Raw genomic sequence first — 14,144 nt, 5'->3', positions numbered from 1 at the left:
TTATTCCATATAACTTTGTGCTTCTTTGGCTTCTCATTTGAGCTGGTTGTAACATATCAGTGGCTCTTTAGTAAAAACCTAGCCAGGGGCACTAGGTGGCTCAGTCAGTTGGGCCTCTGCCTTTTGCTCAGGTTATAATCTCAGGGTCCTGGGATCAAACCCTGCATCCGGCTCTTTGCTCAGTGGGAAGTCTGCTTCTCCTTCTTGCTCTGAGCCTCCCTGCTGCTTCTGTGCTCGCTCTCTCTCTCTCTCTCTCTCGCTCAAATGAATAAATTAAAAATATTTTTAAAATAATGAGCTAAATGAAGTCTTTAACATGTGTTTATCTGTATCTATGTGGGAGTCATGGTTTTAGCTTTCTTCTCTAGTTCTCAGGTTAGCCACTGATCCCCAATAGCATTTATCCTCTCCACACAATTGCCTTTAAAAATAAAGTGTTGTACAGCAAAGGAAACTGTTGACAAAACTAAAAGGCAAACTATGGAATGGGAGAAGATATTTGCAAATGTCTTATCAGATAAAGGGCTTGTATCAAAAATCTATAAAGAACTTACCACACTCAACACTCCAAAACCAAAAAAATCCAGTCAAAAAATGGGCAGGGGGTGCCTGGGTGACTCATTTGGTTAAACGTCTGCCTTCGGCTCAGGTCATGATCCCAAGGTCCTGGGACAGAGCCTCACATTGGGCTCCCTGCTGAAGGGGAAGTCTGCTTCTCCCTCTGCCCCTCCCCTTGCTCATGCTCCCTCTCCCCAGCAATCTCTCAAATAAATAAATAAAATCTTTAAAAAAAGAAAGAAAGAAATGGGCAGAAGGTATGCACAGACATTTCTCTGAAGAAGACATCTAAATGGCCAACAGACACATGAAAAAATGCTCAACATCACCCGACATCAGGGAAATACAAATCACAATCACAATGAGATAGGACCTCACACCGGTCAGAATGGCTGAAATTAACAAGTCAGGAAATGACAGATGTTGGCGAGGATGCGGAGAAAGGGGAACCCTCTTATACTGCTGGTAGCAATGTAAGCTGGTGCAGCCACTCGGGAAAACAGTATAGAGGTCCCTCAAAAAATTAAAACTAGGGCTACCTATGACCTACCAATTTCACTATAAGGTATTTATCCAAAGGATACAAAAATAGTGATTTGAAGGGACACCTTCACCCCAATGTTTATAGCAGTAATGCCCACAATAGCCAAACTATAGAAAGAGCCCAGATGTCCATTGACAGATGAAGGCATAAAGAAGATGTGGGGTGTGTGTGTGTGTGTGTGTGTGTGTACAGACATACATAAAATGGATATACATAAAATGGAATATTACGCAGCCATCAAAAAGAATGAAATCTTGCCACTTGCAACAATGTGGATGGAACTAGAGGATATTAGGCTAAGCAAGATAAACCAGTCAGAGAAAGACAAATACCATATGATTTCACTCAAATGTGGATTTTAAGAAACAAAACAGATGAACATAGGGGAAGGGAAGGAAAAATAAAATAAGATGACGTCAGAGAGGGGGATAAACCATAAAAGACTCTTAATCCTAGGAAACAAGCTGAGGGTTGCTGGAGGGGGGGTGGGGTAACTGGGTGCTGGGCATTAAGGAGGGCACTTGATGGGTGTTATATGAGACTGATGAATCACTGAACTCTACCTCTGAAACCAATAATACAGGGTATGTTAAATTGAATTTAATTTTTAAAAATAGATAAATAATTAATCAATTAAAAAATAAAGTATTGTGCAGGGGCGCCTGGGTGGTGCGGTTGGCTAAGTGTCCAACTCTTGCTTTTGACTCAGGTCGTGATCTCAGGGCTGTGAGATCGAGCCCCTTGTCAGGCTCTCTGCTCAGCAAGGAGCCTGCTTAAGACTCTCTCTCCCTCTCTCCTGACCCCCCCAAATAAATAAACTTTTAGAAAATAATTGAAAGCATAAAGGGTTGCAGAAATGCCCTCAGAAAAGTGACGTATGAGCCCTGGGAATAAGAAATAAGAGAATAGGGTCAACAGTAGCTAGGCTCCTGCAGGTGGGAGAGGGCAGGTGGAGGGCACAGGGCAGGTGACTGAGAAGGCCGCCTGACAGGAGCTAGGAGCTCAAATAAGAGGAAACAACCAACCCAGCAAGGAGAGAACAGAAATGAGTATTCTGACCTCACTATCCTCCCCTCTCCCTTGTGGCCCGGGGCCAACTGGATGCAAGAAGGTAAGAGAGAATGGATCCGGCCATCTGCGTCAGCCTCCAGGGTCCGGCAGGGTGGAGGGGACATCCCTGTCGTTCAGACAAACAACAAAGGCATTTGGGGTGGGAGTTAAACCACCCACAGCTCTGTATTAACTCGACCCTACTATTCCATTGTCGTCATCAAAATAACTTTACTAGTACTCCAGAAGATCCTTGCCCAGAAAGACAAAAATTGAAAGGCGCGGGGCAGAGGGAGGGGGTGGTCGGGGTGGCTCAGTTTTTAAGCATCTGCCTTTGCATCAATCAGGTCCTGACCCCAGGGTCCTGGAATAGAGCCCCACATTGGGCTCCCTGCTCAGCAGGAAGCCTACTTCTCCCTCTCCCACTCCCCCTGCTTGTGTTCCCTCTCTCCCTGTGTCTCACTCTGTCAAATAAATAAAATCTTTAAAGAGGAGAGGGAGTGCTGGGTGGCTCAGTTGTTAGGCGTCTGCCTTCAGTTCAGGTCATGATCCCAGGGTCCTAGGATTGAGCCCCGCATCAGGCTCGCTGTTCAGCAGGAAGCCTGTTTCTCTCCTTCCCACTCCCCCTGCTATTTTCCCTCTCTCTGTCAAATGAATAAATAAAATCTTTTTTTAAAAAAGGGAAGTTGCAAAGGACTTCACTGTTCATCCCAGGAACTTCCTGAAAGACAGATCCTCTCTCTCCTAGGAAGCATCAGAAGACAGTTTACACCCCCAAGGCTCTTTGAACCCCGTGCTGGAAATCCACGCTTTGCTTTGTCCACCAACCCAACGAATTATTACATCGTGATCCCTACCACTCCTAATCAAACACGTCACAACCCCTTGAAACAGCCGTCTTAAACCAGGCTTCGAAGTCTCAGTAAATACCCCAACTCTGTCCTCCCTGGGAGAGACACAGAGGCCTTGCAGAACGGTGATCCCCCCCTGCCACAGCGAGCATGGAGCTCGGTCCCAACGTCTCATCGCACTGTTGGGTGATGTAGAGGAGACCCCATTCAACAGCAGGAAAAGCTATTTGGAGACAACTTTGTATGTGAGCCTGAATTATTCAGGAAGGTTTCCTTCCTGCTCTAGTTCCATGGGATGACGGCAGAAATACTCTTTTCCTTTTGCCTATGTGGTACAAAATCTAGAGTTTGGGGGCTGGCAGGAGTTCAGGACATGATCTAATCCCTTCCTTCCCTTATGGATGAGGTCGTGGGGAGGCACAGAGGCGGTCAGCCAGGACACGGTCTGAATCCAAGTTCTGCAGCTCTCGGCCAGTGGCCTTGGACATGCACCTTCTCTCCCTAGCCCAGTCACTTTGAACAATCACTTCCTGCATGCTGGGCTCTGTGGCTTGGGACACACGCTCAGGGGCCAGGTCACAGTTTCAGATATCTGCCCCCTTTGCCACCTGCTGCTGGGAAGCAGATCCTGAGCTCCACATTCCTTCCTCAAGAAAGCAATGAGAGGGCAGAAAGCGGAGACCAGTCTGAGAATCCCCAGCCTTCCCTCTGACCTCTCAACACTTGCAAACAACACAGAAGCCTGTAGGTGACAACCAAAACATGGAGCAGACTTGGGGGGGGGGGTGCTGGGGGGAGACATTGAGAACGAAACAGGTCCCCATGCCACAGAGCAGCAGAGAGCCCCCACACCTCCCCAGGACCACATGGACGAGATGGAGGGACTGCTCAGGAGTGAGCTGGGGGACCATTCCCTGGACCAAATGGTCAGGCATACATAGGTCTTGGCATCATTATGACCCCAAAACTTTAAAAAAAAAAAAAGTGGGAAGCTGTTCCTGTAGATAGAGGAGCAGACAGTCAGAGCTGACAAGGCTTTCTCCCCAGAACTGGGTCAAGAGGACAGCATCTCTTCCCTCTCAGCCCAGACTGATCAAACTCCTGACCAAACTCCTGCCCACTCTAGAGGGTGACTTCCTACCCTGGGGTTGTAAGGAACCCTTCCACAAAGAGCAGTCTGGAGCAAAAATGATGCAGGAATGATGGATGCCCTCGTTGCATTTAAAATAAACCCTGATCTCCCCAGCAAATGGAGGAGGTTAAGCAGGGGGGGGGGCGTCTTTTGGAGGGAGGGAGGCAGGGAGCACATGCAGCCTCACTGCCTCCACCCCCAACCCCAGCAGCTGGTGGACCCTGGTCTGACTCCACAGGTGTTCCCTGCCCCCTGCTGGCTGCCCTCCAGATCTCAGACTCCAGACTTTCAAAGAAGGGAAGGAAGGAAGGAAAAAGGGGGAGGGAAAGAAGGGATCTAAGAGAATGGAGGTGGGAACTGGTGGGGAAGGAAAAACCCAAGAAGAGAAAACACAATGAGTTACTAATTATGAACTTGTGGCACCTATGTCCTCAGGGCTGTGGGTCGACTTTTGCCTGGCTGGGCCTCTCACAGGGGCTCAGAAGGGCAGCGTGCACGATCCCCTCAAATTTAGAGCTCCAAATGAAATGCTGAGAAGCACAGACCTGTGTTTTGAAGACAACGCTCCACCTTCAGCTTGAAGGGTGTCGCCATCTTGAACGACTGCAGCCGTGATGCCCTTCAGCTGGTACCGTTCACAACTTCACTGAGGACTGTGGCCAGTGTTAATGGCCTAATCTGTGGAAGACAAACATTTCAAATAAATCACAAATTTTATAGTGTTGTTTGAGTTCTGCTCTTTGTTTTTTTAACTGACAGAGGACCTTTAAAAACAGAGGTGACCCAAGTCGTCCGCAATCCCTGAGCAGCCCTGATGCCACCTCCCCGGTCTCAGACCCTGGAGGACACCCACACAAACAAGGAAGCCCCACCAAATGTTTGAGAAGGAAGTCATGGCACCATAACTGCTCAAGAAAAAATTGCTCTGGCATTTGTTAAAATGGTAAGGAAGATTTTATTTAAGGCTGTCGCAATAGGTATCAAGACTGTTACAAGAGGGGAGAGAGATGGGACTCAGCTCCAAACCCAACAAGAACAGGTGGGGTGTATAGTCAAGGAGCAGGTTGGAGGGTGGGCATTTCTAGGAGGAAACTTCAAGGCCAAGGGGTTCTTGCTTAACCCACTTCACAGGATCCTTGCTGAAGGTAATAACCTGGGTGACCAAACATCAAGCGTGGGGAGATTCTCTCCAAACTGATCTGGCAGGGTTCCTGCTACTGTAACTGGGCTATGCAGACCCAGCAAGGACAGGGCCAAGGTCGAGGCCTGGTCAAGAAGAGCACTCAGAGAACCTGACTCAAATATGATCACGGAGAGTCTTTGTCCTTCACAGCCATTTTGTCCCGGAAGGTCCCCCAGCTCCTGTGACGCTCCAAGAACTCACTTTCCTTCCTGAGAGGTGATGAGGAGATGAGAAAGGAGACAATCTGGATCCCAACTCAGGGAATATTTTGAGTCCTGGCACTGTACCCCATTTGTGGTGGCTCACCCAAGAGGTCAGCCCCGACTCCTCCTTCCCATGAGCTTGCCTCTCAAGGGAGGGGTCAAAATGCCAAAGACTTGCCTTCCCAGCCTTCCTTGTAGCTGGAAGCAGCCTTATGACCCAGTTCTGGCCACCAAAAGAGAAGGACAATTCTCCCAAGTAGCTTTTGGGAAATGTCTTCCTCTGGATGCGGAGTGGGAAGATACCACACCTGTTACTAAGATAGTCACTCCCCACCATGAGGTGGCAAGCCTGAGGACAGGGAGCATGCTGATGACGGAATGAGGGGAGCTGGGCCCTTGGTGACATCACTGAGCTGTTCCACCAACCCCTGAACTGTCTGCACCCAGACTTCTTAATGAGGTGAGATAATTAGGTGGCTTTCTGAAGCGAGCTCTTCTTTTGTAGGTGTTCTACAACTCACAGTCCCAACCATTTCTAATACCCCCACCCCTGCAAAGCTGGAATCTGTAAAGGATACAGAGACATCTAAGCCTTGGACATTATGCTCAATGTCCTTCAAAATTAAACAACTTAGAATATAAACAAGTTTTAGACTAAAAGTAACAGCAACTCCACTCCTGGGAGTTTTTCCTCAGAACATCCAAAGATATCTACCGAATTATAACACATGATAGAGAAAATACAGACATACCCTAAATGTTCCACAATAAGGGTTGACATTATAGCCTGCCAATATATATTGCGAAGTCATTAAAGATGACACTGCACTTAAGAAAGGAATTCTCTAGGCAATAATCAGAAAAAAGAAAAAACAGGTGATTATCTTGATATCACATAAATTCCATCATGTGCAGAAAAACATCTCTGAGTCTAGGTTATGTGTAAAGCTGCCAGCAGTGATTATCGCTATATGGTGGAATTATTATTGATTTTTATTTTCTTTACACTTTTCTGTACCTTTTGTATTTGGTGCAATGAACACATCTCTCTTTTACAACAGTTCCTCTAAGAATGCTTCAAAATGCAACCGATTGGGAAGACTAGATATCTAACAGAGCACAGTGGAGAGCTTTTAAACATCTAGCAACTATTTGCAGAACAGTATAGTATGAGGGGGTAGGGTGGAGAGTACCAAAAATAGACCCACAGTCCCACGCACAGTCATGGCTTCAAAGACCAAGTGCCTACTTGGGGGAACTAAGACATATGCAGGTGAAATGACTCCATCCACTTCTGCGAGCTGTAGAATATGTGTCACAGAGCCCATCCTCCCCAAGGACATGATATATATCGAAGTGAAACTAAATTGTAAGTGTTTGCCTTTTACAAAAAAAAAAAACTCTACACAAAGATTTTTGTATTGTATCTAGTATGGACAGAATGTAATTCAGGCATTGTGAAAAGCTTCCAGGAAATGCTTTCAGGCCTTTTACATTTTGGGGTTTTTAAATGATTTTTATTTATTTATTTGTTTGTTTATTTACTTATTTATTTGACAGAGAAGGAGCATGCGCAAGCACAAGCAGTGGGGAGCAGCAGGTAGAGGAAGAGAGAGAAGCAGGCTCCCTGTTGCGCAGGCAGCCTGATGTGAGATACGATCCCATGACCCCAGGATCATGGCCTGAGCCTAAGGCAGACACTTAACCAACTGAGCCACCCAGGTGCCCCAGGCATTTTAAGTTTTGCCTCAGAATTGTTTGCAAAATCTTTATTTAACGCTCTGTCTGAACCTAATTCAAAACAAAGCCTCTTGTGCTTCTTCAAGCCATAAATATGTCAGAGGATCTCTCAATTTCTAGAATACTTCCAAATCATAGTGTTATCCCCTTAAACTCTGTGATGCTCTGACCATCGCTTACTCAGTGTGACTCTGATCCTCCCCCAGCAACATAGCTTACTTCCTGAGTTTGACCCTCTTTGCCAGTTTCCCAGTAGATTCTCGCTAAATAGGTCGCCTTCTAGCACCCCTTAGATTGGAACAGCATTGAAGCAATCAAGATTACATTTAACATTTGAGTACGGAAGAAGTTGGTGAAAGCTGGCAGAATACATTATCCCAAAATATGCCACGATGGTGTAAGGACTATTTTGAGCTAAAGACACCTGAAGAAGAGCAGATGCAAAAAAGTCATTCTGACCTCCCCTTTTCTGGGAACCAGAAGTTCAGACTCTCATGTGAAAGCTGCCCTCCCTAGCCCCAGGAGGAAAGAAACATTATCATCCCCAGAGACAGGGCGTGGAGGCAGAAAGAAATCTGTACAAACAGATCTTTTTAAAGTAACTTATCTTCCTCTAGTCTCCCTGAGTGTTTTAGTTACTTTTCCATAATTACTACTCTCTGATCAAGCTAGTATATAAGCACTTGGTCCAATCTGCCCTTTGGGTCTTCATTTTCCTCTGGGGGCTTCCAGATCCATGCAAAAACTCTGTATGTTTCTCTCCTGATAATCTTTTTTATGTCAATTTAATACTCAGGAGCAGCCAGAAACCCTAAAAAGGTAGAGGTAAAGTTATGCCTCCCCAACTACGTTCTACGTTTATTTATTAAAACTGTCAGTTGGGTTCACTGAGCCACCCACGATCCAGATAGTATTGATTCATCCCGTTCTTGGGGTCACCTCTGGCTCTGAACTGCTCCTACTGAATGCCTTGACTTTATGGGCACACCTGTGTTGGAAATGCTCTGCTAAAAACCAATGCATGGCCCTCTCACCTCTTCTCACCCCCAAACGTGAGAACTGGGTTCTCTGTTTGGTCGCTTTGGTACCCTTTGGCCAGTACCTTTGGCATCGCAACTTCTTTTTTATTCATTCACTCAACAAATATTTATTGAAGACCTACTGTGTGCCAGGCACTGCACTAGGGAAGAAAACCAGTCATGATCCCTAACTTGAGAGAGCTCACAGTCTCTGGTCGAAGACAAACCTTATTCAAAGAATGACCCCATCAAATATAGTTCCTCTAAGTGCTTTTTCCTAAGTTGGTATTTTGAAATACTTTAGCCTCACAGAGAAATACTATAGAATATTTCTGTGTATGCCTGGCCCAGCTTCCTTCAGTAAAAACATCCTATATAATCAGGGTAGAATGATCAAAACCAAGAAATTTACACAGATACAATACCATTAACTAAGCTATGACCCTTACTGGATTTCTCTAAGTGCTGTTTATGACATTAATTCTTCAATCATTGTAACAATCATAGGAAGTAATACTATCATTGTTCATTTTATAGATGCAGAAACTGAGATTCAGAACAGTTAACTTAGCTTGCTAAAGATTCCAGCTTGGAAGTGGCCAAGTGAGGAACAGAAACATGGGCAGCCCAGCTCTAAGGAACCTGCTCCTCCTGTTGAACTATACATTACTGGCTCTCAACATGACCCTGGCCAGCCAAAGCAGCTGTCCTTGCTCAAGCCTGAAGAAACTTACTCTCATCACACTACAATAAATTACGCTAAAGAGCCAGAAGAAGTTGTAATCCTTGGACGCCATTGTTAGCGCCCAAACATTTGTTTCCAACATCAAAGTTGGCTTCAGTAGGCTTCCCAAAGGAAATACTATTGCAACCACTGTGGACAAAACAATGTTCTTTAGGCTAACAAAGGCTGACTTGCAAACATTTCCCTCCTGTGGAAAATAACTTCAGTTGATACATTTTGACTCTCAGAAGGAAGTTTCTTTGTAAGAAACTGCAAGAAATGCAGATGTAGGTCAGACACTGCCAAAACAAAGGCTTCAGAAAACACTGGCTTCCTCTCAACATCAAACCATTTCCAAGAGTCTCACTCCCACGTAGCTCAATCCCAAATGAGACATGCCTTCACCAGTCCGTCTGCACCAGAATCATTTGAGATGAACTTGGGTTTGCGCTTCTCCGTAGCTGCCCTCCCTCTGCTTTCCAGCAGACAGCCAGGCCCTTTGGAACTGCTTGCCTTCTGGATTTTGGAAAGCGGAAGGCACAAGAGCTTGTAGTCAATGTCTCCTTCACTATTTGGGGGGTAAGGCAAGGGAGGGCAAGAAGTAAGGGAATGCAGTGAAGAGCGGTGTGCTACACCAAGAGGGGAGTGAGGATAGCAAAGGGCAGAAGAGAAACCCCCAGCCTGCAGTGTGGAATCATGCACCTCTTTCTGGCAAGATCTGAAGCGACTGTTGGCTGTCGGGTACATCTAGGTGGGCTGAGTCCCTGACACCAAAACTTCAAGTCTTCTCAAGACTCCCTGGCCCCAGAGGCGCCTGGGTGCCTCAGTCATTAAGCATCTGCTTTCTGCTCAGGTCATCATCCCAGGGTCCCAGGTTCAAGCCCCACATCAGACTTCCTGCTCAGCGGGAAGCCTGCTTCTCCTACTCTCCCTGCTTGTGTTCCCTCTCTTGTCTCTGTCAAAATAAATAAAATCTTAAAAAAAAAAAAAAGAAAGAAAGAAAGAACAAAAAAGTCTCTGGCCCTAAATGCGGCATAGGGGCAGCAGCCTAAAGGGAACATGGAACCAAGACACAGGGGTCTCAGAGAGGCCAGTGGGATCAACACTGGCAGAGTATTTCAGATGAGGCTTTAATGCTTAAGGTGTTAAGATATTTCTATAACCTGAAGGAAGCAGAGTGCTAAGGGGAAAGGCAATAACCACTGAAACTTAACTTCCCACCAATTCAACAGGTGAGAGAAACCCACGTTGATTTAAAGAATACAGAGAAATGAAAATTGGACAGCCACATGCAGAAAAATGAAATTGGACCATTTCCTTACACCACACACAAAAATAGACTCAAAATGGATGAAGGACCTCAATGTACGAAAGGAATCCATCAAAATCCTTGAGGAGAACACGGGCAGCAACCTCTTCGACCTCTGCCGCAGCAACATCTTCCTAGGAACAACGCAAAAGGCAAGGGAAGCAAGGGAAAAAATGAACTACTGGGATTTCATCAAGATCAAAAGCTTTTGCACAGCAAAGGAAACAGTTAACAAAATCAAAAGACAACTGACAGAATGGGAGAAGATATTTGCAAACGACATATCAGATAAAGGACTAGTGTCCAGAATCTATAAAGAACTTAGCAAACTCAACACCCAAAGAACAAATAATCCAATCAAGAAATGGGCAGAAGACATGAACAGACATTTCTGCAAAGAAGACATCCAGATGGCCAACAGACACATGAAAAAGTGCTCCATATCACTCGGCATCAGGGAAATACAAATCAAAACCACAATGAGATATCACCTCACACCAGTCAGAATGGCTAAAATCAACAAGTCAGGAAATGACAGATGCTGGCGAGGATGCGGAGAAAGGGGAACCCTCCTACACTGTTGGTGGGAATGCAAGCTGGTGCAGCCACTCTGGAAAACAGCATGGAGGTTCCTCAAAATGTTGAAAATAGAACTGCCCTATGACCCAGCAATTGCACTATTGGGTATTTACCCTAAAGATACAAATGTAGTGATCCAAAGGGACACATGCACCCGAATGTTTATAGCAGCAATGTCCACAATAGCCAAACTATGGAAAGAACCTAGATGTCCATCAACAGATGAATGGATCAAGAAGATGTGGTATATATACACAATGGAATACTATGCAGCCATCAAAAGAAATGAAATCTTGCCATTTGCAACAACATGGATGGAACTAGAGCGTATCATGCTTAGCGAAATAAGTCAAGCAGAGAAAGACAACTATCATATGATCTCCCTGATATGAGGAAGTGGTGATGCAACATGGAGGCTTAAGTGGGTAGAAGAATAAATGAAACAAGATGGGATTGGGAGGGAGACAAACCATAAGTGACTCTTAATCTCACAAAACAAACTGAGGGTTGCCGGGGGGAGGGGGTTGGGGAGAAGGGGGTGGGATTATGGACATTGGGGAGGGTATGTGATTTGGTGAGTGCTGTGAAGTGTGTAAACCTGGTGATTCACAGACCTGGGGATAAAAATATATGTATATAAAAAATATATGTTTATAAACAAAAACTTGAAAAAAAAATTTCTCAAAGAAAAAAAAAATAAAATAAAATAAAGAATACAGAGAAATGTAATAGCTCCAAAAATCGGAGTTTGTGGACTCGCACTCGCACCAACTACCCATCCACCCATTTGTTCATCTGACAGAGTCACCGAGCTTCCACACAGGTCTCGAACACAGAGTAGAGACCAGAGGACATGGTGGTTCCCGAGACTTCCAGTGCTCACACACTCAGAGATGTCCACCCTAAACCAAGGAGAGGCCACTACAGTGTCATTAATGGTAAGAGAAGGTGCCAGGATGAGTTAAGCTATCATAAACGACCCATACCACACTGGTACTCTTTCACTGTGAAGTTATGCATAATGTATCAAGTTTCAAAATTATCTATAGATTTATTCCCATGGAAGAATCACAGATGAATGATCTTCCTAGAATGATGGTCATCTTACTGTTTTAATAGCAAAACCCTACAAACAGCAAAAATGGGTTAGTTAAATATATTACAATACATCCACTCTTTGGAACACTATACAGGCATTAAGAATGATGTTATGGGGATGCCTAGGTGGCTCAGTAGTTAAGCATCTGCCTGGCTCAGGTCCTGGTCCCAGGATCCTGGAATCAAGCCCCACGTCTAGCACTCCTCTTGGTGGGGAGCCTGCTTCTCCCTCTTCCTCTGCCTGATGCTCCCACAGCTTGTGCTCGCTCTCTGTCAAATAAATAATTTTAAAATCTTAAAAAAAAAAAAGAATGATGTAATGGGTACTACCTTTTTTTGGTAAGATTTATTTATTTATTCATTTGAGAGACAGAGAGGAGAGCATGCACCAGTGGGAGGGGGAGAGGGAGAGAGAATCTGAAGCAGACGCCATACTAAGTGGAGAGCCCCACGCAGGGCTCGTTCCCAAGACCCTGAGATCACAACCTGAGCTGAAACCAAGTCATGCTCCGCTGACTGGGCCACCCAACAGCCCTACGAGCGCTACTTTTCTAATTAAAAATAAAACACTGACAAGTACTTCAGAAGAATATTTGATAACATGGAAAGACATGAGCAATGCATTGCTAAAACAAATGAGCAAATATGCTCAGATTTTTGAAACAAGGACATAAATATACATATATTTTAGCAAATATGATCCCATTTTTGTAGCAATGACATAAACCTGTATATGTCTAAATGCGTGTTGCATGTACAGGGTATAGGAACACTGGGAGGATATACAACAAAATATTAAGAGTGGTTATTTCTGCCAGGGATGCATTCTGATTTTCATGGGTGTTAAGCACTTTTGCCTTCATGGCCCCTTCTCCCACAAAAAAAATGTTAAAAATTATATTTCATAGTGGCAGTGGTATAAAGATAACACGGTCCAGGCTGGATTCATTGTTCTATGTTCATTATTATTATATTCATTTGTTTCTTCTCATGTTAAGAGAAATTAAAATGATTATATTCATGGGCGCCAGGCTCTGTGCCTCCAGAGGCCATCCGATGACTTGGCCCTCAATTGTGAGTAATGGAATTACTGGATTTTTATTTCCTTCTGGCTCATCTGTGTTCTCTAAATTTTCCATACCCTAAGATTTATTCTACTACTGTAATGAAAAACCATTTGAACAAGAGGTGGGTAAACATTAAAAAAAAAAAAAAAGGTCCATTTTATGCAATGCTTACACATAATACCGAGAGTAAAGGCAGCTTTTGGAGGCAACCCCCTCCAAGGGCATTAAAATCTCCCCACCCGATACAGCCCATCATCTGTGGCCCTGCTGATCCAGCCCACCCAGTGATTTCCTGCAAGAACCAACCAAGGAGATGAAACCTCTAGTTTTCAGAACAAAGTCGCTCTCTGGCTTACCAAAGAGAAGGGGTTCATGCCTTGTTCTTTATTCCCAGGGAGGACACGACCAACCCACACTGGCTTTATTTCTCCAGGGGCACAGATGGTCGGCCATGGTCCAGCCCCGCTCTCTGGACGGCAGGCTTGGTAAATAGGCAACTAACCTTCTACAGCCTCATCCGTGGTCCAGGACATCGTAAACCCGTGCTCTTTGCCAAACTGTGAAGTTTGCCAAAATTTAATAGGTTTGATTTTATAAAGTCAGCCTTTTGAGTATGGATTTTTAATTTATACATTCATTTATTTATTCATGTGTTTAATAAATATTGATTAGGCATCTACTCTTTGCCACAGATTATTCTAGGAGCAGGCGACACAGTGGTGAGCAAGACAGACACAGTCCCTGTTCTCCTGCTGCTGGAAGGAGAGATTCTGAACAAGGTGCAGAGTGCCTTGAAAAGGGAGAAGCCATGAGTGTGTCAAGAATGTGTGGCCAGGGGGCGGCACCAGTCTAAGGAGCTGGGGATCCAGGCTTCCCAAGGAAAGAAAAGGTAAACCCAGACATGGAAGGTAAGTAGGAGTGGACGGAGCAGGGAAAGGGGAGGGTCTGGAGGAAGAACAGTGTGCAGACTAATGCCCAGAATCTACGTTTAGAGTCTAGGAGTCCTAAGGAACTGAAGACAACCAAAAGGGTTGATGGGAATGGCAGAAGGCTGGGTTAGAGTGACAGGCAGGGACCAGACATGAAG

At 44.9% G+C, this 14,144-nt stretch overlaps 1 long non-coding RNA gene across 9 annotated transcripts in view; it reads right to left on the bottom strand.

Annotated features, from left to right (window-relative positions):
• LOC131836847 (uncharacterized) overlaps nucleotides 1–14,144 on the bottom strand; it is a 206,630-nt gene that overhangs the window by 179,945 nt on the left and 12,541 nt on the right. For all 9 annotated transcript variants that reach the window (XR_009355819.1, XR_009355822.1, XR_009355816.1 and 6 more), the window contains one exon: nucleotides 4,681–4,813. This is a non-coding gene — a long non-coding RNA (uncharacterized LOC131836847). The remainder of the gene's footprint in view (nucleotides 1–4,680; nucleotides 4,814–14,144) is intronic.

The sequence above is a fragment of the Mustela lutreola genome, chromosome 7 (assembly GCF_030435805.1).
Source record: "Mustela lutreola isolate mMusLut2 chromosome 7, mMusLut2.pri, whole genome shotgun sequence".
Classification (NCBI taxonomy): domain Eukaryota; kingdom Metazoa; phylum Chordata; class Mammalia; order Carnivora; family Mustelidae; genus Mustela; species Mustela lutreola.
The sequence above is the reverse complement of the archived record's forward strand: the minus strand, read 5'-3'. Positions and strand labels throughout refer to the sequence as shown.